Genomic DNA, 25,547 nt, shown 5'->3' with positions numbered 1-25,547 from the left:
TTTCTAGATTAACAGGGGGAACACTTACCAGGTTTAAATACTATCAGATCTCAGCTTGGTGGGCCACAATACCATGGGTTTTCAATACTTCAAATCCAAAATTCAACCTAGTAAATAAAAAGGGGGGATGGAAAAAAGAGATATCTTATTGGTACTGGGCCATGTTGGATGCAGAGGGAGTGACAGAGTTAGAAATTCAAAAGTTGAGGTGTGATGCGGTGGGCTTGGAACATGACAACCTGAAAGGTCTGTGGGCAGACTCCTTTGTAATGTTAAACTCTGTGGTTAAGTCTGCCCCCCTCAAAAGGAATCACCTTTTTTACTCTATATAGAGCATACATATCACCGAAAAAATTAGTAAAAATTACGAGCCTAGAATATGGTTGCCCAAGATGCAAATTTCCTTCGGACGATGATCTTCATATGTTTGTAGAATGCCCAATGCTTATAGAATATTGGTCTAAAATAGAAGAGTTCTTGGCTGATGTATTGGGAATACTAATGGTGGTAACCCCTAGGAGCCTAGAATATGGTTGCCCAAGATGCAAATTTCCTTCGGACGATGATCTTCATATGTTTGTAGAATGCCCAATGCTTATAGAATATTGGTCTAAAATAGAAGAGTTCTTGGCTGATGTATTGGGAATACTAATGGTGGTAACCCCTAGGACAATTCTGTTTGGAATAGTCGCAGAATACCATTTGAATGACATGGTGGCTAAATTTATCTTCTATGTAATGATCTTAGCTAGACGGGAAATATGTAGATCTTGGAAGGATATAAAACCCCCAACTTTTTCAGACTGTCTGAAACATGTCATTTATATCAGCGAATCGTATATGGCCTGCGATAGCACTAGCTATGATAAGATCTGGGCGGCCCTTGTGGCTTGGCGTAACAGATGACAACATTCCAATGATTTCACCTGGGTACTGTTGGGTCTTTTTTCTCCAATCCAATAAAGGGCTCTCCTGTTGAAGAGGATTGGAGTGGACTAAGCAAACAGTAACAGCTACAGGGGTTCCCCCTTTCTCTTTCTCCTTGGGACTGAGCACAGAAGGCGGAACATCTTAATCATAGGAGAAAGGGGGGGGGCTCCCTACCTAGAATACCCATTCTTGGTATATGAGGAATACAAAAAAACAAAAGGACATTAGTTGATATATTGACAGTCCCACTGGAGTTTCAGAAATGCACAGTGCACATGATATGGCTGCATCGCCTGAGCTGGAGTGAACCTCTCATGTGATTGACTCTGCCCCAGCCCTCTCTGTCTGGCAGAAGTTACCTTAATCTGTAACTGACATTTCCATAGCTCTATTGGCTTTCGGGTTCCACTTGCCATTTGTTTAACTCTGTCTTTTGCCTAACGTTGGTTCAACCTAACATGTGACAAAGTCCTTTCAGAGGTGCATCTAGCTTGTGACATCCTCAGTCCCAATGCTGCATCCTACAGGCGGTGCACTTGACATGTGAGTGCCTCTGTCCCTTTGAGACCTGCCTGTCAGAGAGGCAAACTGTGGGTCTGACTCTTCCCCGGACTAATCTGCCTGTCAGAGAGGCAAACAATGTGTAACTGACTCCCCCTCAGATTTATCTGCCTGTCACAGATGGATCTGGCATTTTTTACAATCTTCCCCAATCAGTTTTGCTGCCCCACCGTCCTTGGTGCAGTTGGCGTATATCACTTCATCCTTAACAGGCTGTCTCATGGCACCAGACATGTGGCCAGCTCTGCTCTAGCCCTACTGCCCTGTCAGATGTGCACTTTACATATGGCTGACTCTGCCACCTAACTGACCCTGTCTTAACATGAGGCTTGGCGACATCATACCTCAAAGGTGACTGACTCCCACGCAGCCTATGGTCTCTCTCAGCTGTTCTCTCACACCTGGAGAGTTGAGCCTTTCATCTCACTCTCCTTCCTTGTGAGCTCTCTTGTGATGCTTAAGTGCTCTAGATAATGGCAATGAGATTATGAAGGGCTTCGCTACTGTGAAAACCAATGGGCAGATTTACAAACATTTTGCGCTGAATTATCATCACAAAAGTGACGCTAACGAGTGTGAAATGTATTTTTGCTATTTACATTACAGCACAAAACTTTTTTTGCTCTAGAAAGCACCTCAAAGTAACGCAAAGCACTGCTTTGCATTACTTAGCGTGAAGGGGGCATTACATGGGTGGAACATGGGAGTTCCCTTGCAACCACCCATGCCTTTTGACGCAAAACCATATTTATAAAAATGTGTAAACATGGTTTTTTGCCAAAAATTAACACCCCTCTAAAGGAGGAGCGAACAGGAGAAATGCTTTAATTTCTCCGTGCTTTTCCGACTTTGCATGCGTGCTGCACGCATACAAAGTGGGAAAAGCTTTCCATTGTGTCTAGGCATACTATTTTGTACACGAAGGGTACCCTTTTTGTACAATACCTATGCTAGACTCACACCCTGGCGCTATGGCGCTAAGGAGTGTGCTTGGCACAGGGCCGCTGAAATCAGCGTCGGCACAATGGAAAGGGGAGGAGAGAGACATATCTCTGAAGATATGGTGCTCTCCTGCTCCCTCCTTGTTGCGTAACGCAGTGCAACCTCGCGGGGTGCTGCGCTGTGTTGCGTTGATGGATCAAGGATTCAAGAAAATTAAACTTGCTCGGAGAAATCCCTCATTAACTGTACTAATAAAGAAAACGAAATTAATGAACACACAACATTTACATATGATCTGATGAGGTGATTGTGTTGGCGCATGGCGTTCTCGTGAGCTGCTTAGTTCTCCGGTGTCTGTTCGTGGTGCCATTTCTTCTCCAGTTTTCGGCAGTTTTGTTTGGAGGTCTGGTGGTCCACAGAGAACCAGCTGGCATAATTGTTGGTGCGTCTGTTGGAGTGATTCTTGATCGGGGCGAGGGTGTTGGCTCAGTCGTTGATCCAGCGTTTGAGGTTGCTGGCGGCTGCATCGGGGTCGGTGGGGTCTGTGGGTGGACTTCGGGCGAGGGCTGTGTTTAGTTGGTCTTCAGTGATTTTGCTCCAGCTAGGGGTTTGTTGGGTGCGGTGATGCGTGGTGGGTTTCCAGAAGTAGAAGTAGATGCAGCGATGGTCGGTCCAATGGAGTTCTGAGGTGTGGCTGAAGGAGACGTGGGACCTTACGGAGAAGATGGGGTAAAGCTTGTAGCTGGCAGAGTGGGGAGGCATTGTCACCAGCTGTCTGAGTCCAAAGTTGGAGAGGTTGTCGACCAGGGTAGTGAAGTTGGCGTTGTTGTTCTCGAGGTAGAAATTCAGGTCTCCAAGGAGGATGTAGTCCTTGGAGGTGAGGGCTTGTGTACTGACGAAGTCGGCGATGGAGTTGCTGAACTGTGGCCAGTGTCTGGGGAGTCTGTAGATCAGAGTTCCTCTGAGGGTGGTGTTGGGATCATTGTGGATCTGGAAGTGCAGGTGTTCAGCGGCATTGAGGGTGTCGTCGGAGTTAGTCGAGACTTTGAGGGTGGACTTGTGGATGATGGCGATTCCACCTCCTACTCCGTTGGTGTGGTCTCTGCGGGTGGTCTTGTAGCCATCCGGGATGGCTATGGCGATGTCCGGTGCCGAGGAGTAGATCATCCAGGTCTCTGTCAGGAAGGTGACGTCTGGGGAGGATGTGTCAAGCAGGTCCCAGAGTTCGACTGCATGTTTGTGTGCAGATGCGGGTGTTGTTCAGGAGTATGCATCTGAGATGGTTGTGTCCTGTCCTGGTGCGTAGATTGGTGGCTCGGGTGCTGCTGAAGCTGCAGTTCCGGCAGGAGAAGGGTCCTTGGGTGCGCTTCAGGGCGGCCTGAAAGCAGGTGTGTGCTCGTCCGGTGTTGAGTGTGTGAAGGGTGCTGGCATCATAGTGGAGAAGGGCGACTTGGCGTTCGCGGGGACCAGGGGGTCTGGCGCTGGGCAACTGAAAGGGGGAACTGTTCCTGTTTTTCCAGGTATTTATTAAGTGTGCGGTAAAAATGCCTATTACAGGTTTCCTGCATGATGGTATGGTAGTTGTTATTTGGCATTGTATTCCCGAAGGTATATCACACAACTAAGAACAATGAAATGGATGTAATAAATAAAGGACTAAAGATAAGCTAAAAGCAAGTTTTCAGATATAGTAGGTGACATATCTGGTGCACTGATACCGTCAGTAGGAGTTGTATTGAACTCACATAAAATATGAAAATTATCCACAGTAGTTGATCGTTTATCAACAGATACTGCTGGAGGGTTCTTAATGATAAACACTGAAATGGTTGCAATCAGATCTATGGTTTTGCAAAATAGACTTGTCCTTGATATTTTATTGGCAAAAGAGGGTGGAGTCTGTGGCATGTGGAAAGTTCAACACTGCTGTACATATAACCCAGCCAAAAGTAAAGGTATTGAGGAATATATCAAGAATATTACAAAGATTCATAAAGATTTGCCCCAACTGGAGGTTGACGGTGTTTGGGAACGACTCAGTAACAGTATTTCCACTCTAGGTAGCTGGTTTTCCACTTTTGGGAGTAGCTTATTACGTAAAATATTTATCCCTGCAATTTCAATAGCATTAGTAATATTGTTGATAATAATGACCTATAAGTGTTGCAAGGGAAAATTGAGAACTGGGTTGATGATTGAAACCAAGAATAAAAGGATGGGAAGAAAAAGAAAAAGGGAAGAAATTGAGTTTAGAGGAAATAATAGCAAATCTATATGGAAAAATAAAAGCTGAATATGAAACAGAAAAATAAAGAATGTGTAGAAAACAACGTAGAAATCAAGATTAACTAATAAAGTTGGCACTTGGTAATGATGGGTATTTTATGATGCCTCTAAAATACCATCAGAGGGGGGATTGATGGAGCAAGGTTTCAAAAAAACGAAACATGCTCAGAGAAATCCCTCATTAACTGTACTAATTGGTAAAAATAGTAAAGAAAATGAAATGTATATACACATAACATTTATATATGAGAATAGAACTTTACATATGCTTAATTAATGAAGAATAAAATGCAAAGACACTAAACCCCGCTTTAAACTGGAAAACGCTTTTGCACATGTGCAAACTAGAACTACGTAGATATTAACGTGACTTACCCATTTTGAGAGGGAAAACTCTCACGCATGTGCAAGAATTACTAACATTAGGTATTGAGGCATTGCATACCTGGCATATGCTTGCCTGAATTTAAAGAGAGCTCTTACTTCTAATGCTTTTGCCTAAAGAAAGAGATAATAACATGGGATTGAGTAGAAGTGGGTGGTGAACAGTGAAAATCATGAATTTGAGAAATTAACATTTGTTTATGATTCCTTTGTTAATAGCGTATGTTTGGGCATACTGTGATACACATTGGGAAAAAAGATGGCGGTGAAATGGAAGCAAGCTACGCATGCGCAGAAAAGTCATGATTTGACCCGCTGACTGAGTCGCTGACAGACTGCCAAGAGTCAAGGACAAGAGACGTGCGAAAGTTGTTCTCGACTGTAAAACTGCATATAAAATGTTATTTGATTTGCAACATTAGCTACATGGGAAAGAAATAAAAGAAAATAGGAATGAGCTAAAGGGGAATAGTTTGTTTAACAAAAGGGAATTATTAAAAAGGGAATATGACAGCATGAGTTGACTACAACTCCCCTGTCCCTGTCCAATCAAAGTCCTTAATCCATCTTTATTTGAACCTTCTGAGGGTGGGACATGCAGAAATGAAGACTATAACTAGAATGACCTAAAGATTAGGAGATATTACAAGGAGGGTCGACATGCATGTAAGCGAGGCAAGGCAAGCCCAAGTGCAGGAGAGAGACGAGAGCTACTGCTGATGAGGATAGAAGAGAACAGACTGGGAAGATTCATACCTGAATGACAACCTGATTAGATTGAAGATTCCGGAAGAATATCGAGGAGGCAGAGAGTGTAAGAGAGGGATGCACCTGGTTCGTCTGGTCTGTGGAGAAGTTTAGTAAGTATTGCCCTGTCCTATAGTCTTTGTCTCCTGATTCTTAATCAGGGGACATCCACCAGTCCTTTGGCCAGAGGTTTGGTTTTCTATTATCACCATTGGGTAACTATTATTCTGTCTTAAATTTGCATATCTTTTGAAAATGTATGATTATCATGCATTTTGTCTCTTGATCTATCCACTTGTAATGCATTGATTTGTTGAATGAGTCTGTTAATTGAATGGATTTGTTAAATGAATTTTCTCTCCCATGAAAGTTGATGGAGTTTGCACTGTGAATTTGTAGTAATGAACGTTGATTTATGAATGAAATTTAGATAAAATTCATTGAATCTTACCCAGAGTCTGTGATTATTTCACTGAGATCTGTAAGTTAATTGGTTAGTTGTTAATATCACCATCAACTACTCAACTAATGGTACATTGACCAAAGGAAGAGTGTTGATCTGTGAAGATTAGTTAGACATTGAATGCATTTCTCAAGAATAAATTTGGGTCTGTGTTATATATTCACTTGAAAATGCATCTTTTAGAAGTCAACCATATCCTAGCAACCAGTTATGCTGTTGGAATTCCGGCTGTGGAAGCCAACAGAAGACCTTGGCTGGGGAGCTTGGCTGTGGATGGTGGAAGGTTTTTTACCACCTTGGGTTGTCCATTGCCTATCACCAGGTGCATTACAACGAGAATCTAAACATCTAACCTCCTTCATAATGCCTGAAGGAGCATTTCAGTTTATTTGAATGCCTTTCGGCCTTGCTTCGGCATCTGCTGTATTTGAAAGAATACTGCAGGGCATATTAAAAGGCATAGACAATGTTTTGGTATTCCAAGATGATGTTCTGGTTTGGGGAATAGACAAATCACAACATGACAATGTTTAGTTAGAGGTTTTGACTAAATTAGAACTAGAAGGTTTAACTATCAGTTTGCAAAAATGAAAGTTTAGCAAGGAGGAAGTGGAGTATTTAGGACACACGTTGTCGCAAGGTGGTAATTAACCTTAGTTAAATTTAGTAGAGGATTTGGAGAAAGCTCCAGCCTCTTGTGACAAGGATCAACTAAGATCTTTCCTCGGTTTAGCCGAATATTATGCAAAATTTGTACATACTTTGTCTGAAAAGGTGCACCACTCGCAAGAATTAATGAGAAAAGGATTTGTTTTTAACTGGTCTGATGAATGTCAGGTTGCATTTGAGGCTAATAAAACGGCAATTGCAAACGCCACTGCACCTAGACCTTTTGATCCAATGGACAAAACCATAATAGTAACGGATGCTAGTGGGTATGGGCTGGGTGCTGTGTTGATGCAAGAACATGAGGGTAAAAAAGGAGTCATAGCCTTTGCATTGTGCACCCTTAGAGGTGCAGAAAGCACATAATCCACTGTGGAAAAAGAGGTGTTGGCCTGTTGGTGGGGAGTCCAACATTTCTGGGTATTTGTGTGGAGCACTAAGTTCGAACTCCGCACTGACAGCAGGCCACTAATAGATATATTTTCCACAAATGGTGCAGTGAGAGCTACTCCACGAATAGCCAAGTAGTTGTACCGCTTGCAAGAATATTCTTTTGTGTTAAAGTATGTACCTGGCATTAGGAATGTTAATGCAGATTGTTTGTCTCGTTTACCAGTTCAAGGAAAAAGCGATGTATATATAGTAAGAGAAGACTGGGTGGTAGCTAATGTTGAGGATGTTTGTAATGCCATTAACGAGGTGGAGTGGAAGGAAGCTATTTTGACTGACCATATTTTAGTTAAACTTATGGAAAAATTGCCTCATCAGAGAAGTTGGAGTTTTCAGGGATGTCTGGGAGGAGTTATCTTTTGTGAATGGTATTGTGAAAAGGAATGACAAATTGGTAGTTCCTGAGAATCTTAGGGAGAAGCTCATGTTTTTGTTACATGAAGGGCACGGAGGGATGTCGGCAATGAAGAGGAAAGCCAGGATGGATTTTTGTGGCCAGGAATGGACAAACAAATTGTGAGATTTGTTAGAGACTGTGTGTTTTGCACATGTAGTGATGAGATGCATGTATTGAGGGAGACATCCATTAACCCTGTGCATTTGCCTTAAAGAGCATGGGACACAATTGCTATGGGTATTTTGATGGTTTGGGTTTTGGAGAAAGGTATGCCTTAGTAATGATAGACTATTTCTCCAAATGGCCGGAGGTGGCATTTGTTAGAGAGGTGAAGTCTTCCAACATAATCAGTTTTTGTGAAGAAATTTTCCACAGTGAAGGTTGTCCTACGGAAATAATAACAGACAATGGTCCCCGATTTCTATCTGTAGACTTTTGTGAATTCTTGAAGAGGTGGGGCATTAAGCACGTCCAAACCCCGGTTTAGTGGAACGCTTTAACCGTGTTCTAGATGAAAATATTCGGTTAGCTGTCCATGAATGAATATTGAAGAAGCCAAGTTAAGAAAATGCTATGGAACTACAGGACAACTCTCTATACTACCACTGGAGAAACTCCATTTTGTTTGCTTAAGGGAAGAGTTCCCTGCACTGTGGCTCTGCCTGCCTGGATGGCAAGGTGTGGTAAAAGGGATGTTGATTAAAATGTATTGCAAGACAAGGTTAGTAAATGTCAAGATGCTCATGAACAACGACACAATGACAAGATAAAAAGTTGGAGAGGGTTTTTGCAACTGGAGATTTTGTGAGGACATGTTCTAACAATATGATGAGAAAAGGTAGTTCCAAGTTTTCTGAACCCAAGAGAGTTGAGAAAGTCAAAGGAAATGTCATTAAGTTGTCTGATGGAAGGTGGTGGAATGCCAGAAGAGTTGCCATGTGTAGTGATGTAGAAATAAGTGAGTGAAAGAAGAAGAATCAGTTCTCTCACGTATTTGTACCTGTGGGATCCAATTTCAGATGTCATAGTGAACGTTTGAGAATTAGACCAAGGAAATTGGACAATGATATATGCACTTAATGTTCTTCTTCCAATTGTTGTTAGTATTTTATTTGCGTGTTTGTTTTCATTGTTCATTGAGAAAGGAAGATATGATATGTTTTCAATTGAAAAAGCATCTTTTAGAAGTCAACCCTATCCTAGCAACCAGTTCTGCTATTGGAATTCCTGCTGTGGAAGCCAACAGAAGAGCTTGGCTGGGGAGCTGAGTGGTTGACTGCTTGGGGTCACTACATATCTACAATAAATCCTTTTCCTGGAAAACTGTGTCCTGCCTACTTAAAAGTCTGCAGTGAGTTAACTAATCAAGATCAAAGTGGAATTACAAAACTTGACCCCCAGCGAAACAGCCAGGAAATGTGAATGTGTATATGGGTCCATTTGAGATTTCTTGACTATGAAGTGTTTATCCCTGGCCTTTCGCTGGATCCGCGTGGCTTTGTGTAAATATCCACACAAGACTGCTATCTTTAGCAATAAATGGTTTGAACTGTTTCTCTTGTTTAATAGGCTAAAATACTGGAATTTAGCAGCACATTCTGCCATGTCTAGTGAAATGAAAACGCAGGAGATTTGTAAATAATTTCCCCAACTCAGCAAACAAAATAGTGTTGCATCAGGAAGCAGCAATGTATGCACACAGAGTCCATAGACACACACAACGCACTCACACGCATATGGAAGTACCACACGTAGGCATCCTTAATGTAGGCTGCTAGTGCTGTACACACAGAATATATGTAGGACAGGCAGCAGCAGTGCAGCCTTCGCCCAACCACACAACCACACACACAAACTAGGTACCACATGAGCGCCAGAAGAGTAAGTTTTCCTTGTCGACAGAGATGACAATTGTATTACATTGTATTGATATCTATATAGTGCTTTCCAAACTCTGCGCGAGGCCTAAAGTGAATTGTGGTCTGAAAGTTTATTGTCTCTCTGCACCTGTGTGTTGTTCTGTGTGTGTATATACATGAAAGTCTGTTACTGTGCGCATGTGTCCATCTGTGTGCAAGCTCTAGACAAAAGAAAACCTATTGGTGTTGCCAACACCTGGCAGCCAAAAAGGACAAGCTTTTGTGGACATAAAAGACACATTTCTACAGCTCACTTTCCCCCGATAGGGGTTTCTTGGAGCTATGGACAGAACACAGATGCTTATTAACAGCCACCTCAGTGATACTCGTTAAGGATGAAAGAATTAGTGACCATGGGGTTAAACACAGATCCCTGCAATTAATGCATAAGCCCACTGAACCACAACGCCCGAGACATATCGTGATTTGTTTTCTTTATTTACAGATTTCCATCCATCATTATATATCTTCGAGACTTCATTTTGCACTACGTTGGAGAATGTAGCATTAAATAATACATTTTAATAGCGCATTTTGAGAAGTGTCCCTAACGTGAGGAGCACTGTTCACGCGGTCATGAAATTCTCCTAAAGTGAGGGAATCTGCCCCCGCCCTACAACCCCATACAAAAGCGTCCGCCTCTATATACAGCTGACGTATAACTTACTCAGCACCAACCATTAAACCGCCTGACATATGCCTGACTCTGCTTCTCACAAAACTGCCTGTATTTCCTAATGGACGACATGCTTGTGCATTGATCTAGTGAAAATGCAAACCACATAAGCAAAACAAGCATTAGAGGCCAAACTAGACGGACAATAAATCCATTATTATTGTACACTGCACTGGAGTAGGTGGCACTTCGTGCGATGCGAATGGGGGACATGCAATTATTTTAGAATAGATTCGTTTCATAAAAAGATCATATAAAGAACTCTAGGCACTCGACTGCCAAACTAGAAATGCAGCACAGGTATTCACAAATTTGGCCTTACCTTTAATTTTCGATTTCAGCTTCGAGGACCGGCATTCACGGTAAAATCAATTGACCTATAATAAAAAGGAAAGTTGTAAATCCGCAAAATTCAAGTACGCAAATACAGAAACAAACACAGCGTATTTTATGTATCTTCGTCTATAACAGTAGAAGCACTAATAATCGCTCCAAAAGCTTGTGCGCGCATTAATTGATCGACAGTACCTTTCCAGTCCTGGCGCAGGAGGAGCCCTCTGACCCCTGTCTGACCCCTGTCTCCGCGGGAGCATGCAGACGCACCTTGCTTGCCCTGGCCGAGCCCTTCTGGCCAGCGGGATGGGGTGCTGCCGGCCACTGCTGCCTGTGGGTGCTGTGAAATGCGCGCTCTACATTTCAATGAGCCCAGGAGCCCCCACACACATTCCTGTCCCCGTGCAGAGCTCCTCGACAATAACACAGAAGAAGCAGATGCTCGCGGGTGGCAGAAGGCTGGCAGTATGCACGCGCCGCTGTGTAGGTGTTGAGGTGGGTGTGCGCGCGGTGCCTCGCCTAGCAGGCACTGAGCCGCGTGCCATCTGTGGACGCGGTGCCCAAACTTTCTTACTAATGGACGTATGTGTGTATGTGATTTATACTGCACATTCCTAGCTGCACAACAACGACCCCCTCCGCACCATAGGGGTGATGTTTACAGTAGTACGGAGGGGAGACGGGGTGCTGGGGGAGGAGCGAAGAGTGAAGGGCGTGTGAACAGAGTGCATCCGAGGCCCCGGACGGCAGAGCATGAGATATCGCTGCATGCCTGCTAAGGCATTCAATATGCTTTTATTTTATGGCGCGTTCTATCTGCCTGATTATGAAGCACATTATTACCATATCACACTTCGATTTGATAGAGTTGGGACAGTTGGAGGCCGGGCTTTAAGTGGGCCGTGTCCTGCCGGTGCTCAGCACCGGCACCTCTCAAAGGCAGGTGCCGAAACGGGTCCCTATCGGGCTCTCCATTTTTACCTTCAGGGTGGAGGGAAAAAAAGCTTAACTCTGCAATAGTACCATCTGTCACTGATTTTGATGCAGCTTCAAAGAGACTCTGGGGCAGATTTACAAGCCTCTTTTTTTTCAGAGTTTTATATAGCCCAAACACACACATTCATTTTTGTTAGGCACGGGGAGATTAAGTGATTTGCCCATAATCACAGGATGATTTAACTTAATTACCGAGACTCGAACCCAGCTCCCTGGGTCCGAGGTCGCGCGCCCAGTACCTCACTTTTTGTGAGGTACTGGCAGTGCATTTCCCTGCCCATATTTACTAGGACAGGAAAGCCACCCTGCGTCACTTTTCCTGTCCTTGTAAATACGGCCCTTTTACACGCAGCTCTTTGCCTGGAAGGGGCATTCCATGGGTGTTGCTGTGGGTGTTCCCACGCAACACCCATGGAACCTGACACATTTCCAGATTTACAAGAAATTGCAAATCTGGAAATGCGTCAGTATGCTCTTCCTCCCCAGAGGAGGCGCACGGGGGAGCAACAAAGAGAATTTTTTTTAATTTCTCCTCGTTTTTCACCTCGTTTTTTTCCTCTTTCAATGCGTGCTGCATTCTACAGCACGCATTCAAAGAGGAAAATGCCTGTAGTGATTGTTTTTGTGCAGGAAGGGGCCCCTAAATCAGAGACAGCTACAAATATGGACACTATCATACAAAGACTGGTGCGCTCCATGACCTGGACCAACAGACAAACACAAATACCGACGCCATGCACCACGATATTAAAGTTCAGTGGCGGCTGGTGGAATTTGAAAGTGGGGCAGCGTAAGAGCAATCAATGAATTATTGCATGAGATCAAGCTAAGCGAGCAAGCAGTGTTTATGAGGGGGTCCAGTCCCCCCCTGAGAATTAAAACAAAATTGTGTATGTTGGTGTAATTTTCAGAACCATTTCGGTGATAAATGGACCAAAAATACAGTTCTTAAAGGCATTTCAAAAGTATTTATTGCAAGGCTGTATGTCAAGATCCACTCCAACGCAGTAAGTGAAGATAGGTATCTTTATTGGTAAGATGCAATGACAGGTACCTCCAGCTCTTCCTTCCAGCTTCTCAGCCCCAACTACTTCTTCCTTCAAAGAGTAATATTCCACCCTGGCAACAAGCCAGTCACGGAATGGGGCGTCACACTATATGACTACACTCATTTCTTGAGTTCCTCAAACCATGACAAACCATTTGACATTGAAAGTTGAATGTTATTATTATTATTTATTATTTATTTATTTATAGAGCGCAACATTTATCCCAGGGGATGTCACAGCGCTAAGGATTACGAAAATGAGTAGGTGGTCGAGGTTGAAGGGCCAGATATCAGTCTTTAGGGAAAAGGTGTGTTTTGAGTTTTCTTTTTTTGAAAGGAATGAATCGGGTTATTGTACTTAATAATTTATGAGTTATCTAGACGCAGTTTGAATCAAAAATTCTATCAGATCATTATTTGTTTAAACCGTTTATTTCTATTTCATCTTTTTGTTTTTTTCAAGCTCTCCTTTGATCTCTATTGTTTATACATATATAGATACTTTTTTGTTTTTTTGTACACTTAATTTTTACATATAATACATTTTCGTTACTGTACAATGGAAAAAATCTTTAAAACATTCAACAATACGCAGAAGTTATTCCTTTCAACGCGTTTCGGCGCTTCGCCTTCTTCAGGAATTCTTTTTTTTTTCTTTTTTTTACATCAGAGATGCTATGGTGATAAAGAGACAATGTTTTAGTATTTACCCTTATTACAGCAATTAAATATTTTCAACGTCTAGATATTTACTTCTTTTTTTACTTATACGAATCTTCGTCTGTCTCTTTTATTTCCTGGCTCTCCTTACTACCTATGGCTGGCTCTACACGGTACAGTGTCACTGTATCTATACTTATTTATATCTATTTACAAAAAGCTGTACATTTATATACACCATTTCAACCATTTCGTATGTCTTTTGCACAGGTTGCATACAGTAAATCTTTACACTTTATACATTCTAACATCAGAAATCTGATTTGCTTGCAGATTGTAGCTCATTTTTCATGGGTTACTTGGCGTGGGACTGGGGTCAGGAATGAACGGGTATGAAAAAATGGCACTTCTACGCGAAAACATTTTGCCAATCCTTATCTTTTCTCTTTACTTATCGTTCTGGGTGGTACGATCTGAGTAGGATCCTGTCTTAAGACCTTACTGTTTATATTTTAAGGTATAACACTTTTCATACCTGAGCTATTTAGACTGGAGGACGTTTGGTGTGGACCTGAGGCTTGGCCTTAAAAGTAATTTAGAGCCCAATTATTTCCTGTGAATGAAGGTTACATTCAGTATAGCTAAGTATATTCAATAGTTTTAACTTCATGTATACTGTTTATATGAAGGATTTAGCGAGAGACGGGTACCTGATTATTAGCGGAGTTGTTAACTGTATGTGCAGTTCTAATTCTAGTCCAGGTGCATTAAAAGCGATTTAGAAAAGGGGTAAGTGTGTTCTCCACATAGAATTACATAAATTTTCCAAGATTAATATCCGTTCTTCCCAGGTCATAAAATGGTGGACAGAGACATTTATGTTTTGTAGTGCAGTTCCTTTATTTTTATTTTCATTCATAGAACAAGGACAGCCGACACGTGTTTCGCCCCCTCTTGGCGATTTGCGCCGGGGCTTTCTCAAGGCTAATTGGCTAAATCACGCAGGCAAATGTCGTTTCCATATGATTAACATAATCTCAAGTGCAAAAATATAGTTCTTCAAATTTAAAACAATTTTTGTAGGCAGGTGCCTCTGGTCCTACAATTCTTCCGGCATGGCGGGTCTCGGGTTGAATCCCAGCATTAAAAGCGATACTGTTTTTGCTGTCTTCTGGATAAAGCTTCTGTAAAAAATATATATACATACATATGTGATAGTATGACCGCTATTGCGTTCTCTCTTTATTTACTTAAATATTGGTTGACAAATTATCTACCTGTATATATAATGATGCTCCTAGTGTGGATTTTCTTATATTGGTGATGATAATTCCTTTTTTGTTAGTAGAGCTGGAAACCGGCCCGTATTATGCCTCTTAAGATACTTGTCGCTATAAAAACAAATTTAAAGGCATATCAACTATTTCAGATACTTGAGCTGGAGCGTTATTGTTAATTACGGTCTATCGTTTTTATCTATCTAATGTGCATACCTGTTGATTTTGGAGTTAAGCCTTGAATGGTGTCCTTCCTATTGATGCGGTCGATGTTTACAGTGTGTTTGTTTACTCTTCGTTTATATTTTCTATGGTTTGGCGCCAAAGTCGTGCCCGCGGATTGAGAGTCGCGAAGTATCGCGAGATTTCCGGTAGGGTGGCCGGTGGTGTTATGTATGTGTGTGTGTGCGGATCCGCCATCTTAAGATGGTATATTTTACGCATAATTTCCGCTTTTGTTTAGGTGATAGGATCCCAAAGGCGGATCTTCGTTGTTTAACATTGCCGATTATTGCAAAATATAGAGGCTCGGTCTAAGTTGACCTTGCGTATATTTATCTATTAAAATATTTTGCAGTATTTCGAGTGCGTCATGTGTTTCTGGTATATAAAACACATTATGTTGGCGCTAGTTATCTATTTCTTGTTCGGGGCTTGTGTTTTGAGTTTTCTCCTGAAGGCGTTGTACTCTTTGGTCAACCTAAGTTTGACTGGGAGCTCGTTCCAGTGCCGTGCTGCCAGATGTGAAAAGGTACGGCCTCCTGTTCTAGTCTTATTTATCTTTTTTGTTTTGGCAAGAGTAAGGTGTTGTGATCTTAGTGGTCTGGTGGGAATGTGAAAGTGTACTTTGTTTTGGAGGATCAGCGGGCCTGTGTCGTGGAGTGTCCTGTGAGCATGGCTAAGGACTTTGAAGAAGGCTCTTTGATGCATGTGCAGCCAGTGGAGTTGTTTTAGGCAGTCATTTGCTGAGCTGTGTTTGCCTTTGTTACACACTAGTTTTGCTGCGGCGTTCTGCACCACCTGTAAACGTTTGAATAGGGAGTCTGGCATGCCCATGAAAAGGCCATTGCCAAAGTCCAGCCTGCTGACTAGCAGGGCCTGTGTGACTGTTTTCCTGCTTTCCAGGGGGATCCACTGGAATAGCCTTTTTAGGAGTTTCAGGGTGGCGAAACTTTTCTCACATAGAGCTCGTACGTGGGCCTGCATAGATAGTGTGTCATCAATAGTTACACCCAGGTTTTTGGCACAGTGCTTGGGTGTGGCGGCATCTCCTAGAGAGGAGGGCCACCAGAAGGAGTCCCAGATATGTTTGGCTTTTCCGAGGAGCAGGATCTCGGTTTTGTCTGCATTTAGCTTTAGGCAGTGGTCTGCCATCTAGTCAGCCATTTAGGAAAGGCAGCTAATAAGTTTAGTTTTGGTGTCTTCATGCCCATTTCCTATGGTGATTGTAAGTTGCGTGTCGTCCGCGTAGGAGCAAACCCCAAAGCCCCATTTTGTCCCAATTTGTGCCAAAGGTGAAACATAGGCATTGAACAGCGTGGGGCTAAGGGATGCTCCCTGCGGGACACTGCATTTCAGTTTTTTCGGTTTAGATGAGATGGCTCCTAGTTGGACTGTTTGGGTTCTGCTGCACAGAAAAGAACTAAGCCATTCAAGGGCTTTTCCATGTATCCCTTTTTCCTGTAGGATTCTAGCAGAAGATGATGAGAGACTGTGTCGAACGCTGCCAACAGGTCTAACAGGATCAGGGCCACAGCTTTGCCTTGGTCCAGAGACTGGCAACTTCTCCTTCTGCAATTGGGGCAAAGCTATTTAGTTTGGCGTGATTGTTCAATGGGGGGGGGGGTGGTGTCACTGGGGTGTTTAGGTCAAATGTCGAGTAGATTTTATCTACTTTATCTGTGAAAAAAATACTGATCATTTCACCGTTTTCTGTTGAAGGGTGCAATGTTTGGGACATGCAGGCCGGTTTGCACAGTTCTTTTATAATTTTATATAGCTCTTAGGTTGAGTTGCTATTTTCATTGATTCTTTGTGCAGAGTGTGTCTTTTTGCCTTTTTTATGGATTGATTGTAAGTTTTGGGAACAGTTTTGTAGATTAAGTTATCAGCGTCTAGGCGGGACATCCTCCAGGTGTGTTCCCCGATTTTGCATTTCTTTTTAAGTGTTTTGATTTCTGGGGTATACCATTTTTCAGGGGTGGTTCTTTTTATGGATTTAGATTTGATTAAGGGATACATAAATTCAGCGTGTGGGTGATCTTTGTGTGTGATTAACCTTGGATATTTGGAATGCTAATAGTTCGTGCACGCCAAGCTTGGTTACTGTGATCGGGAGGCAGTTGAGGTTATCTCTAAATATTATTGCAAGTCCCCCTCCTCTTTTTCCTTGCCTATCTTGACGTGTGATTTTGTATTTTGGGGGAGTGCGTTGGCTATGTCAGGGCAGTTGTTCTCATCTAGCCAGGTTTCAGTTATAAACACTAGGCCGGGGTTCATTTCGTGGATAATGTCCCAGATCTCCAAGGAGTGTGGGGGGAGGGCTCTGGCATTGAAATATAGGCATTTGGTTCTTAGGCCATTATTCACTGTTTGGGGTGTGGGTTCTGTGTGTGCTAGGCTGCACCATTTGCATTTTAAGCATGTAAATGGTCCTTTGATGTTTTCAGGAGAAGCTTTAATGCAGCCTGTAATCCTTTATTAAACAGTTAATTCTTTCAACTAAACTGTTTGCTTAAGGTCTGAACATGGCGACCTTTTCATGTTTGACCCCGCAGCTTGCACAGAAATTCTTGCATTCTCTTCGATACCAATTTAACTCTATTATCGGATACAAGGGTCTATAAAATAAAAAAAAAACTTAAAATAACAAACCCGAACGTCGTGTAGATAAGGTGATGATGAAAATTGAGAAGATCCAAATAACGCATGGCGATGAGCCGAAATGTCACCGAAAACGTTGCTCTAATCTAGAAAAACAATGCTCCCACGAAGAAAAATTTAGTAGTACCTTGTAGAGGTTTTCCCAATCTCTCAAAATGGCCCCCACCTTGCATGCTGTGCGTCCGTTTTCTCTAGGAATTTGGGCACTCTTTGAGAAGTTTTCTCAGCTTCTCAAAATGGCCGCTGCCGTGCGTCTTTTTTCGTTGAGAAGTAGAGCACACCATGAGTCAGTGTTGGAATGAGGAGTTCAGGCAATGGAGAGCATTCCATGGTTCGACGAGGAGTGCAGGCAATGGAGAGCTTTCCACGGTTTGTTGGTAAAGTGTTTGCTTTGAATTAGTTTGCATCATGAGCGCTAGCACAACGCTTGCAAGTTCTTGTAAAATCCACTACCATCTAAAAGTCGCAGGCACACCGCTTCCCAAATTCATCAACCAGTTCCCAAAGTCACCTATTGACAGAACCACAATGCTTTGAGAACCTCCTCATTTTCAATTACTTTGAGGTATGAGCACAGCACTTACACGTTCTTGTCAAATCCACCAATTGGCACAGAAGCAGTCACAGGCACAGCACTTTGAGATTCTCCTCACTTTCAATTAGATTGCAACATGAGCAATAGCACAACGCTTGCAACTTCTTGTAAAATCCACTACCATCCAAAAGTCGCAGGCACAGTGCTCCCAAACTCGTCAAACAGTTCCCAAATTCACTAATTGACAGAAGTACAACGCTTGCAGGATCCACTGTGGGAGTTACGTAGTATGGGCAAAAGTGATCACCCAGCACACAGGCACAAAATTGATTTGGGTACTCACAGTTTCTTTAGCAGTATGTTAGAAGTATGTTAGTTCTTTTGATTTTTCCAGTAGTAGGTTAATCCAGTTTCCTTAGTTCCTTCAATAGTATATTCATCCAGGGGTGGGGGTACTGTACTTGTTGCCTGCTCTCTGCGCAGGCTAGGTTCAACTCGCCGCCAATGTAAAGATCCACTCCAACACAGTAAGCGAAGATAGGTATCTTTATTGGTAAGATGCATTGACAGGTACCTCTAGCTATTCCTTCCAGGTTCTTCTTCCTTCAAAGAGTAACATTCCAGCCTGGCAACAAGCCTTACATTCCTTTTTTATTGAGAAGACTCCCCACAGTGTCTGAGTTTTCAACCTCATCCTACTAGTTTGAAAGATTCAAGAAATCACTGGATTAGTAAAATGTGTAGAATGGCAATTTCACCATATTTGTCCTACTATCTGCAGCAGTTGTGATATTCTGTGATGGACAACAATCACAGGAAGTGGGTGAATTGCATGCTGCTGCTTCAAGTTCTTTCTAATAACATCTGTCTTCCCCCAGATGCAGCTTCATATTGTCATTGAATGCAAAGGGTTGCATAAAAGCAATCAGTACAGTTCAAACAATGTAAGGCGAGAGTCTGAGAGGACTGTCCCTAACCAGTTACATTGCACAAATTCATTTTTAGGCATGGCGAGATCAAGTGATTTGCCCAAGACTTACAGGATATTGAACCAATGCTGAGACTTGAACCTGGTTCACCAGTTCCAAAGTTGGCAGCTCTGGGCTAATAACACATCCATTCCTATGTTCAAGACTCAGTGAGTGAAAGGCATGGGTAGTATTTTTGAACGCTATCTCAGTCATGACTCTGGGGATGCTGATTTACATGGACCACTCCCATTCCTCTTACCGCAGATCATCTGCTATGTGTCATGAATAACTGCAGAAATATCTACCAAGCTACCATGCCCTTATTGTGAAAGCACCACCTTTTTGCAGAACAACGGCCATAGTTCTAACATACATTATAGGAACTTTAACAACTGAGAACTTACCTTATGTGAGGCACTTTGAGGACCTCTCAGGATTGATAGTAATGTCCTGAATTAATTACTTTACGGTGTGCAGGAAACTTTATAAACTGTGGGTGTCTGATATTCAGGATCTGCAATTCGTAATTAATGGCTGCACACCCCTCCTTATGATAAAGTGAAACTATAAATTCCATCACTTTTACATCTTAATCTAAAAAAGTATTAATGGTTAACAGGAGCACTTTTCAATCAATCTATCAGGGCGTTTTAATCGCACTACTCACCCGTGAGGGTCTCAAGGTGCTGGGGTGGTTGGGGTGGAGGGTAACGGGGAACAGCAGTTCCGTGCAGTTGAAAAGCCAGGTCTTGAGCGCCTGTCTGAATGTGTTCAGGGAAGGGGCGCGTCTGATGTTGATAGGGGTCTTGGCCGCAATGTTGGAGAAGGCTCTTCCCCCTGTTCTGGCTCTGTGGATGTGCGGGGATTCGGTGAGGGCGAGGTTGGTGGAGCGGTGGTTTCTTTTGGGTACGTGGAAGGCGATTCATCGAGGTATTGGGGTCCTGAGTTGTGGAGGCATTTGTAGGCGTGGGTGAGTATCTTGAAAGTGACTTTCTTCTTGACGGTGAGCCAGAGGAGCTTCCGTAGGTGTTGGCTTGTGTGCTCATATCGGGGTATGCTAAGGACGAGCCTGGCTGCGGTGTTCTGTATCGTCTAGAGCTTGCAGAGTAGAGACTTGTTGATGCCGGCGTAGAGGGTGTTTCCGTAGTCTAATCTCTTGGTTATGAGTGTGTGGGAGAATGTCTTCTTTCACTCAGGGGGATTCAATTGAAGGTCTTTCAGAGGCTGCACAGGGTGTTGAGGAAGCTGGACGCGACGGCGTTGACCTGCTTGTTCATGGAGAGGGAGGATTCGAGAACGATCCCCGAGGTTTTTGGTATGGCCCGTGGGGGTCGGATGGCAGCTGAGTGAGGTGGGCCACAAGTTGTTGTTCCATGCTGACAGGGTAGTTCTGAGTACGAGGACTTCTGTCTTCTCCGATTTGAGCTTCAGGCAGCTGTTGCGCATCCAGGATGCAACGTCCTGCATTCCATCCTGGAAGTTGTCTGGTGGTGGTGGGGTCCTTGGTGAGGGAGAGGACAAGCTGGGTTTCGTCGGCATAGGATACTATGCTGAGGCTGTGCTGTCTGACGAGGCATTTAGGGGGGCCATGTAGATGTTGAAAAGGGTTGGACTGAGTGATGATCCATGGGGCACTCCGTAGTTGATATCCGTGGGTTCGGAGGGGTAGGGTGGCAGTCTGATTTTTTTGGCTTCTGCCGGTGAGGAACGAGCGTATCCAGTCAATTTTGATGTTGGACCAGTTGACAGAAATATAGGAATATGACTTTTAGGATTGATTATCTCTGGGTTGGGTAGATAGTAGTACTATGGAAATTCTTGGAAGTTTTTTGAGAGGCTGGTAATTTGGTGGCAGGTTCAGTAACAGGTAGACAGTCTAATGGAGGTTTTGATCGACACTGCCAGACTCCTTATGAGTATAAATACTAAGAAATTTCAAGTCCAAAGCAAGAAGAGCATGTACAATTGTATTTGTTTATTCAACCTACGCTAGGGGATTAAACAAGTGCCTTGCCAAGTTTGATTGTGTTTATTATGAGCAATAGTGACTGCATTATGTGATACTGAAAACAGCAATTGTTAATCACAAATCGAACAGAACATTTGGGAATTATCAAATTGCTCAACACCTCCAGACATTGGCATGCATAGAGATAGAAGGTAGTTTACAGATATCAAGGCAGCAAAGCACATTGTTGGATCTAAAATATAAATTACCTGCCGCTTCTTTTGGGAACCAAGCACAATATTCATAAACCTATTTCCATTATTTCCTGACGTATCTCATGGCACAAAATGCAATCAATACCAATGTTATGAATTAGAAAAACTGTAGACTCCATTTGCCTATGTATCCAGCAATATGTTTTCATCTGGTGTTTGCTGTTCTGCAGCCGTTAAGTGGGCTGGGTCTCTCTGGGTCTCAGGCCCAAGAGTAATTAATAACAGACATTGAAATGAATCCCAGTTGGACCCTCTATTCATGTGCCTAACTTCATAGGCAAAAAACACATATCGCTTTCAGAACAAATAATGGAACAAACATGAAGGCAATCCATGTCAGTGATTTAGTTACTGGTTCTAATTCACGTTTAACTTATTCTACATTTCTAAGATGCTGTGTTTTTGTGCTCTTTTTCATGTAGCACATGTAAATGTTAAATGTAAATGTTTTTGTACTTGTATAGCGCACAGCTACCCGCAGTGGGTTTCCCGGCGCTTGTACAAATATCGCAAGGGATCCCTTCCTGGCTTTCCCTGTGAAGTGTCCACTCCTGGGCACCCCCATGGTGCAGAAGAAACAATCAGTTATTGCAGCTCTAAAGCTTACTCGGTTAACAAGAGAAATGTCTGAACTTGAAGATCGCAACCGCAGAGGCAATCTGCAAATCTTTGGACTACCGAAAATTCAGAAGGAGATGCAAACCCCTGTGTTGAATTTCAAGAACCTTGGATACCACGATCTCATGGACTCACTTTCTAGAAAGATTTTGAGATAGAAGGAACACATAGGATCCCCTCGGGTATATGTTGGCCATCTCAGGTAGTCTCTCAAAATACCCTACAGCAAAGATCTTATGCCCGTACGGCATCAACATACTGAGTAAATCCTATCGCATATGAAGAAACTTCAGAATTTACAATGGAACAGAGTGAAGCTAACTATCACACAGGTTTATTCCAGAAAACTGTCTCCAGACGGAATGGTTTTTTCTGACACTCCAGCAATATCTGAGGGACCTCTCCATACCTTTCTCCTTTGTAGGTCCTGCCAAATTCGGCATTGTGGTCTTCACTGAGCCTGCAGACCAACAAACTTTCATTCCTACTTCTGCCCAATCTGGCATGATAACCTGAAGCTGTACACACTGCTGGTATCCCGCCTGCTCTGGGGATGTTGCCCAGTTTTCTCTTACAACTACACTCTCTGAAGGTTAAGATCCTAGTTTTCATTTTTTGTATAGTTTTCACATGATATGTCATAGTCTGGGTAATGTGACCATGATATGTTGCTCTAGAAATGTTATTCTGTGTTGGATAGAATGCCTACCCTCCTTTGTTATATCGTTAGGTACATGATAGGCCTGTTGACACCTGCAGGGTTCCCAATAGATTTTCCAGGTAGCTTCTATTTTGACTGTCTCTAAAGACTGTTACGTGCTTATGAATTCCCCAGATGGGACCCTACCTGTGATGTCTCACAGTGAACACGCCTTAAAGGTTCAATTTAGTTGTTCAAATAGTGCTTAAAATAATTCCTATACATAATGCTGGGCTAAATATTATATTATTTTAGAGCATTGTGGATGGGGTTTGTTGCTGTTGGATTACCTGCTCATGGTATACCCTCTCCCAATATATTGAAGGGGGGGAACGTGGACTTCCCACATTTCGCGGGTGGCTGGTGGGCGGGTCTTGTTTATGGGATAATTTTTGCTTCTCTGTTGTGACATTATGTTGGTGCTCCTACTTCTCTTTTATTTTCAAACCAATTCTTCCTTCCTCTCCTGTCTCCCAGTCCTACAACAGTAGCTGGTCCACCTTGCTCCTTAACCCGAGCATCTCAGCTTTGATACTTCCCAAGAGCCATTTAGTGCCAATGCGACTACTTAAAAACTGTTCACTATTCATGGCATCACCTGAACTTATAGAATCCCTTAGAATGTACATTCATTGACAATCCTACACGCGTGCCCAACTTTTCCCAGTACTACGGACAGTATTCATCACACTGATCCCAATGAATAGAATGCATGATGACTTCTCCAATTAAAATTCTTTCACTTAACTCCAAGAGCCTAAGCCATCCCATGAAACGGAAGATGATTGCAAACTAAGAGGTGATGTCATCATGTTGCAGGAACCAAGTCTTAACTCCATCAAAGATGCCAAATTCTACTACTCGTGGATTGCAGAGATTTTATTCTCCCCAGCAGGCTGTAAGAAAATGGGGTTATCACCATCATAGGAAGAAATCTGGAATTAATTCTGATATCACTCTCCCATGACCATCAAGGCAGATGGCTTATAACTAGAGGTAAGACAAAGGAAACAATGATTTTTTCATTGTAAATATTTATGCCCCCACTGACAACTCAGTGGAGTTTTGGAAAGACTTTGACAAGTGGTTATCGGAGTTACCCAACACCTAGAAGTGATTTTGGGAGGTGATTTCAATCTCACAATGAATGGGACCATAGATAGACTATCAAAGTAAATATTTAGGTAGTAGAACACACTCCCAAATAAAAATATGATGTGATAACAACAACCTGATTGACGTTTGGAGATTATACAACCCTTCAGGTAGCGATTATACATTCTACTCAACCCCACATCACTCTTTTTCTAGAGTCAATTATTTTTTGGTTAGTGAACATCTCCTGCCAGAAATAGAGCCAATAATAATTTCGGACCATGCATGCTAGTCATTACATCTTATAGTAGGCGATTCTCCCCACCCCATAAACAATGGCGATTCAAGGACCTCCTAAAAGGTACTGCTTCAAGAGACAAAATCACTGCAGCGATTACCCAGTTTTTGAATGAAAACGCAGTTAAGTACACCTGCCCCATAATCAGATGGGACACCCTGAAAGTAACAATCAGAGGCCTCCTGATGAATTTAATGTATATAAAAAACAATTTCCAAACAATTGACATGCCTAGAAACTGAAATAAAAAACGTAGACAGAATGCTTAAACACATGAAAGGCTCTGCAAATCTAACAAAACGACTTAATCTACAATAGGAGTACAATAAAATACTTAGCAAAAGAGCCCCAAAATGGGTAGATGTTTCCTTAGCAGAAAAGATTTTCACCAAGAACAAAGCTGAAAAATTGCTTGGAAATTACTTGAAATATTCTAAAATAAGTCTCTCTTTTTTTGCCATCTGGAATGACACTAGGGAAGTTGCAACCTCGACTCAGGACATTCTGGACTCTTTTCAAGTTTTCTACTCCAACATCTACAATTCTAATAAGATAGTTTCCCCAAAAGAATGTGCTGAGTACTTAAAGATTCCTGTCTTCTCCTTCAAATAAGGCATGAAGAACAGCTATGTCTTAATGCACCTATTGAAAAGGAGGAAATTCAGAAAGCCATTGTTAGACCTTGGGTTTCTGGCTGTCAGAGTATGCACCCTCTACAAGCAGAAACCACTACTCTAGTCGGGCTAAGCCATATACACACTTAAAGATAACCTGTGCTCATCCTCTGGAAGTTGGACACAGAGAAATCAGGATTATCTAAAGAGGCAATGTGTAAAATATTTGTGAAAAAGACACAGTAACAAAATGAAAACACCAAACAAATGCTCTACACTGGGTTAGGATACATTATATTTTTATGATTAAAACAAGACCAAAACAACAAAAATACAATCAGTTGAACTGGAGTTATACATTTTTGAAGAATAAATCAAAATGTAGTGCTTAGAAGAAAATTACGATTCAGGGTTACTTGAGGTCACGCTAGACTGGGGTAGATCTAAAGTCCAGGCCGACTGCGATGAAGGGCAGGCTGGCTACAGGACTCAATCAGGTCCAGCTGAAAAAGTACCCTGGATGGAGGAAGTGTCAACTTTAAAGACCCGATGCGTCAGATCCGTTCTGCGCACACTATGAAAGCTTCATTGATGAACCCCTTTACGATGCACATAATGCCTCGTCGTCGAGCCACACTGTGTGTCGTCATTGAACTGCTCAGTCTATTGAAGCGTTGTCGATCACTTTCTGAGTTAGCGTCACAGGGCAATTGGTTGGTTCTGATCGGCGCAAAGTCATCACTACGTCAAATGTGATGGTTCTGTAGCAAAAGCTCACTTTCAAGGGCCCAGGACTGGATTGCCACCACGTGGCAGGGCAGGACTTATAGATGGCAGAGTCCAGGTGCTGTTTCAGGGTTGAAGGAAGTATTTGA

The 25,547-nt window shown here is 42.6% G+C and overlaps 1 protein-coding gene across 2 annotated transcripts in view; it reads right to left on the bottom strand.

Moving 5' to 3' along the window:
* LOC147701407 (myelin-associated glycoprotein-like) overlaps positions 1-10,810 on the bottom strand; it is a 252,844-nt gene extending 242,034 nt beyond the window's left edge. For both annotated transcript variants that reach the window (XM_086930086.1, XM_086930087.1), the window contains exon 1: positions 10,744-10,810. The gene's annotated coding sequence lies outside the window, so the exon portion shown is untranslated. The remainder of the gene's footprint in view (positions 1-10,743) is intronic.
* Positions 10,811-25,547: the final 14,737 nt, after the last annotated feature.

Source organism: Lissotriton vulgaris, chromosome 7 (assembly GCF_964263255.1).
Source record: "Lissotriton vulgaris chromosome 7, aLisVul1.2, whole genome shotgun sequence".
Classification (NCBI taxonomy): Eukaryota; Metazoa; Chordata; class Amphibia; order Caudata; family Salamandridae; genus Lissotriton; species Lissotriton vulgaris.
Note: the sequence above shows the minus strand (reverse complement) of the source record. Positions and strands in the feature narration are given on the sequence as shown.